Below are 6,097 nucleotides of genomic sequence, written 5' to 3'. Positions count from 1 at the left end.
CACTCACACCACTGGTCCTGAAGGGATCATCCGCCCTGGATTCCCTGTGTTTCCAGTTCCTATCTGTACCAGTGTACATCCTCTGGTAGAATTCCTATCATGATAGTGGGAGCGGGACAAGAGTTCTTATGTTTGAGCTCTTTGTCACAGCCACGGTGACCCTCTGTCTTGTGAGGACCTTCCTCTTTGTCGCTGCCCCTCTGCTTTACCAAGCATGATGTCCTTCTCCAGGGACTGGTCTCCCTGATAGTGGGCTATGAATAAAACCTGGCTGAAAGGAGGAATAGGAATTCTGGGCAGATATTCTCAGATATGACAACTTAAAATCGAACTCAAACCAGCTCCCTCCCACCGAGGCAATGCTGACTCCTAGGAATCCTCTAGGACAGGGTAGAAATTCCCCTGTGGGTTTCCAAGACTGACTCTTACAGAAGTAGAAAGGGCTGTGATCTCCTGAGGTGTGGCTGGTGGTTTGGAACTGCTGACCTTGAAGTTACACTAGGCCACCAGGGTACCTGGAGGTCAACTCATTGCCATGAGACAGGCATCCTGACAAGGCCACCTGAGTTAAAGTAAAATGGCGTGGCCCATCGTGTTTGCAAATGGCTGCTTTTTCAGAAATGGACAGGTAGGTCTTTCTTTGAGGTGCCTCTGGTTGGACTCAAACCATCACCCTTCCGGTTAGTAGCTGAGCACATTGACTACGTGGACCACCCAAGCACTCCTTTGTCCCCTTATCAATCTCCTTGTCCTTCAGCTGACTGCCCTCCGGAAAGTCTCCCACACCCTTCTGGTCTCTAGCTTAACCTGTAGCATTGATTGCAATGCACCAACACTGGGTTTAAGGAGCCTTGGTGGTGCTGTGGGTTAAGTGTTGGGCTGCAACAACCCCCAACTATTTATTTTGGTGCCCCACTCACCACCCAACACCAGGTGACTTGCTTATTGTCCATAGTAGGTTGAGTGGTGGCCCCTCACAGCGCATCCACATCAAACCCACAAGCCCTATCAATGTTTCTTTATTTAGAACAGGGTAGAATTATCAGCCCTGGTGGCAAAATGGTTAAGCATTCAGCAGCTCCATAAAGTTGTTCTATAAACAAACAACAAGTGATTCTGAAGCTCAGGTGAACTTTAAGGAACACACAGTCAACCTTAATGGTGGGGAAATAATATGAGTGGAGAGACAAGGAAGCATGACAGTGTGAGGTGTGAAACCATCATCAAAAGGCTGGACATGTAGAAATGATTGAATGGCTGTGCATTCTGGCATGGATCCATTTTCATCAAAGATAAAGTCACAAAAGACCTCACCAAGACTCCCTGAAGGTGGTGCAGCCCTGACGACACCTGGATTTTGGGCTTTGGGTTCCCTCAAAGAAGGAGCCCTGGTGGTACAGTGGGTTAAGCTGTGGTCTGCTATCTGCTGTGTCCAAGGTTCAAACCCACCAGCTGTTCCTCAGAAGGAAGACCAGGCTATCTATTCCTATAAAGAAACCTGAGGGAGCAGTGCTACTCTGACCTGTAGAGTCTGAATCAACTCAACAGCAGTGGGCTGGGGGGATGGCTCCCTCCAGAACTGCGAGATAATAAGCATCTATAGTTTGAAGTTACCAAGTATTTCTATACAACAGCCCCAGACACCTGACACCCAGACACCGCCAGTATCTCCTGCCAGGAACTTCTTTTAAAGGGACCCCAGCAACCAGCCCAGGGGCCTGTCACTGATGGTAAAAGGAATCAATATTCTGACTCGGAAACTCACAGGGACCATTCTACCCCATCTTGTAGGGTCACCATGAGCCAGAATCGACTCAATGGCAGTGAGTTTGGCTTTGAGTTTATTCTGACTTGTGGAGACACTCAACCTCTCCCTCCATGTCTCCAGCCAGTAATTGTCCAGCGCTCTTTGGATCCCACCCCTCCCAGGTCCTGTCTCTGCTGAGGCAGGAAATTCACACTTGCTCTAGCAGAGATTCTCACCCACCGTCATTCTGCACCACCACCTTTGCCTGTGTCTGGGAGGCGTGGCACACTACCTGTGTGGAGTGGGTGGAGGGATGAAGTTCAACACCCTAGATTGATAGGATGGCCCCACCACAATGAATGACCAGCCATCTACGGTGCTGAGGGATGAAATCCTAGCCTAAGTTTACTACCTCATGCCTCTGCCCCTCAGGAGCCACGGTGACAAAACGCTTACACATTGGATTGCTTGAAACCACCAGCAGCCCTGTGCAGAAAAGACGGGGCTTTCTACTCCCCTAAAGAGCTACAGCCTTGGAAACCCACCGGGGCAGTCCTGCCCTGTCCTATAGGGTCACTATGAGCCGGCATCGACTGGATGGCTGCGCATGGTAGTGTAGCCCCTGCCCCCTCGGTCAGTCAGCCCATCCTACTATGGTGGCACATACGTGGCTGAGATGCTGGAAACTCTACCACAGCAGTTCAATCAAGCCAGGCAATGGTTCGGGGTGACAGTTGGCTTTGGCACGGGACACTGTGAGAGGCCCATGGGATCGGACCTGCCACATATCCAAACCCATGCACCATCATCATTTTAATGGATCCTCCAGATGAAGACCGACTAGGAAGAAAGGTTTCCAAAGGTCTGCAGAAGGATTTCAAGGAATTTGGAAGAGAGCTGCTTGGCCCACTGACTGGAAGAGATCCGCATGTGTGCCCATTCCAAAGAAAGGGACCCAGTAGAACGCTCAGACTATAGTACGATATCATTCATATCACATGCAAGTAAAATGTTGCTGAAGATCATGCAACAATGGTGGCAGCAGGACATTGGCAGGGACCTGGCAGAGGCTCAGGCTGGATTCAGAAGAGGACGTGGAACAAGGGACATCCTGGATGATGTCAGATGGCTTAAAGCAGAGAAGACCAGAAAGATGTTGTGTTCGTCTAGGCACAGTAGAGAAACAAATCCACGGACACACATCTGTGTATAAGAAAGAGCTTTATATACAAGAGGAATTGAACATTGAGAAAACATCCTAACCCAGTCCAGTCCAAGGCCTTAAGTCCAATATTAGCCCATATGTCCGATACCAATCTATAAAGTCCTCTTCAGACTCATGAAACTCATGCAATGAAGCCAAATGCAGGATAATCACAAGTGGGTAGAAAGTCTTTGGGTCCAGTGGCATTGTAAGCATCTCAGCGCTGGCAGGGGTCTCTCTGTGGCTTCTCTGGCTTCAGAGGTCTGGTTGCGTCCACGTGGTTTCTCTTCTGCAATGTCTCCCAGGGAGTCACAGAAAGAGAGGTGTCTTCCGCTTTCGAGGAGGAAGTACCAGATTTCCCAGAATTCTCAGGAGAAGGCCATGCCCACAGAAGTCTCATTGGCTATCTCCAGATTGACAGCCTAGATGCCACCCCTACACTCTTAATCCTTAAATTGACACCAGATTAGGTGACTACCGCAGATGTTTCCTTGTGTCTCATTAACTATGCAATTAACCCTAGCAAACTGTGGAGAACCTGGAGAAGAATGGGAAGTCCAGAGGCCTTCGTTGTGCTCCTGTGGAACTTGTGCATGGATCAGGAGGCCATTATCCAAACAGAACAAGGGAATGCTGCGTGGTCTAAAACCAGGAAAGGCTTGCGTCCGAGTAGTATCCTCTCACCCACTTATTAAATCTATATGCTAAGCAACTCACCAGAGAAGCTGCGTTGTATGAAGAAGAATATGGTATGAGGATTGAAGAAAGGGTTGCTAACAACCTGCGGTATACAGATGGCATGACCTTCTGGCTTGAAAGTGAGGAGGACTTGAAGCACTTGCTGGTGAAGACTGAGGATCACAGCCTTCAGGACGGATGACAATTCAATGTAAGGAAGACCCAAACCCTCACCACGGGGCCAGTGGGTGCCATCAAGATCGATGGAGACAAGATTGAGGTGGTCAAATGTGGGGAACAGAAGGATTTCTCTTCAGTTGTCTCCCCAAAATATATGCCAGACTTAGCTTGAGAATAATTGTTCACTAGGCAGCGAAAGTAGGTCAGAGGTTATTCTCCCTAACATCAACCATCAAGAATGGATTGGGAGTCATTCTCACTGAGAGGTATCACCTGTCTAGACCAAGCAGACACCACTGCTTATCCCACAACATATAGGGCCCATTCCTTTCTGTTATTGTTCCCTTGAAGCAGTGCCCAAAGGCAAGCCCAGGACCACTCTAAGATGACTAGGTCATCCCCCTCCTATTACTTGTATTGCCTATGTTACATCCCCTCTCTATCTGCTATCAGGGGGCTTGCATGCCTCCCAGGATAGTAATTGCCTGCTTTATTGTATGAGACACCAGAATGATCAAACCTGTTCAAGGATGAATTGTATTGCCCCTCTCTGTGATGCCTGATGCTGTGATGTATCCCCCTAAAGTAATATGTTGCATGGTTAGCAATAAATAAGGAGGCTCCCTGGTTCTCGGGAGGGTGGCTGGCAGAGGGCGGCTGAGGAAAGAGGGCTGCTCCCGTGAGGGCTGCTCCTATGAGGGTGTGGACAAGAGGGCAGCTCCCGCGAGGGAGGCGGCTCCTGCTCTGGCAGCCGGGTTCCCCCCACGAGGACCACCAAGCGGGGCGGAGGTGAGCAATGCTACCATGTAATATGTCTGAATGTATGAATGTATTATTGTAATATCTCTCATGCTCTTGATGACTTCAATATAATACTTATATATCTCAACCGTACAATTGTACTTACTGAATTAGTAGAGAGTACTAGCGTTGGGGGCTGGTCCCCTACCTCCCCTCTTTGTCACTTTTAATTTAATACTACAGTCAAGGATGTCATCTTGCTTGGCTCCAGCAAGCCATGGAAGCAGCAGTCTAGAACTTGCACTGGGTCAATCTGCTGCACAAGACCTCTTTAAAGGGTTGAAAAGCAAGGTGGTCACTTTGAGGACTAAGGTGCGCCTGACCCAAGCCTGGGTATTTTCAGTCACCTCCTATGCATGTGACAGTTGGATGATAAATAAAGACCACAGAAGAATTGATGCGTTGAAATTATGATGTTGATGAAGGAAATTGAAAGTCCCTTGAACTGTAGAGCCCTGGTGGCACAGTGCTTATGAGTTGGGCTGCTAACTGCAAGGTCAGCAGTTGGAAACCACCAGCCATTCCTTGGGAGAAAGACGGAACCTTCTACTCCAGTAACGAGTTCTAGTCTCAGAAACTCTCAGACACAACTGCAGCCTGTCCTACAGAGTGACTGTGAGTCAGAACAGACTCAATGGCGGTGAAAAAGAAAAGGATAAGAAAACATGAGCTGTCAGAAGAACAAACAAATCTGGGAAGAAATACACCCGGAATATTCTGCTCCTTAGAAGAGGGGATGGTGAGACTTCATATCAAGGAGTTCAGACATGTTGTCAGGAAAGACTGGTCCCTGGAAAGGATATTAGGCTTGAGCAAATTAGAAGGGTCAGCCGAAAAGAGTGTCAAAGACCATTCAGGGCATGGATCGATTGTCAAAATGGAGCCCAACAATGGGCCCAACACAGCAAGATTGTGTGGATGGTGCCAGACCAGGAAGTGTTTCCTCGTGTTGTGCATAGGGTCACTGAGAGTCAGAACTGACTTGACAACCCTAGCAACAACAACAACAGCCATAGGACATAACCATCCGGATCCTAAGGTGCATGCCAAATGGGTAATAACCGCAAGATCAGCAGCTCGAAGCTGCATGAAAAAGATGAAGCTTTCTGGTCCCAGAAAGAGTGACAGTCTCAGAAATCCAAGGGGCGGTTCCGCCCTGCCCTATAGGATCGCTATGAGTTGGCATCCACTCAATGGCAGTGAGTGGGGGGTGGGGGTGAGACCCAGATGGGGAGAGAGAGTGGGAATGTTGACACACCCTGACAAATACAACCAGTTGTTGAACCGAAGGTACATGCAGAAACTGATGAATAAGTACACATTCTACTGTGCTTGCTTTCGCCAGATTAAAATAGGATTTTTTAAATGAATGCAAGTAAATAAATAATAAAATGAATGCAGGCAATCGATATCTAACCAGTCACCAACCACCACTACCCATTGAGCAAAAATGAAAATGAAAAATAAAGTAAAACCTCACTGCCATC

At 48.2% G+C, this 6,097-nt stretch overlaps 1 protein-coding gene and 1 pseudogene across 1 annotated transcript in view; both read right to left on the bottom strand.

The window, feature by feature from the left end:
• The window catches only part of VAV1 (vav guanine nucleotide exchange factor 1), a 98,455-nt gene that overhangs the window by 72,434 nt on the left and 19,924 nt on the right, over positions 1 to 6,097 (bottom strand). The window lies entirely within an intron of this gene.
• LOC115873093 lies at positions 2,432 to 2,548 on the bottom strand (annotated as a pseudogene).

Source organism: Echinops telfairi, unplaced genomic scaffold (genome assembly GCF_000313985.2).
Source record: "Echinops telfairi isolate 266 unplaced genomic scaffold, ASM31398v2 ScPeMD7_7459;HRSCAF=8497, whole genome shotgun sequence".
NCBI classification, from domain to species: Eukaryota; Metazoa; Chordata; class Mammalia; order Afrosoricida; family Tenrecidae; genus Echinops; species Echinops telfairi.
Note: the sequence above shows the minus strand (reverse complement) of the source record. Positions and strands in the feature narration are given on the sequence as shown.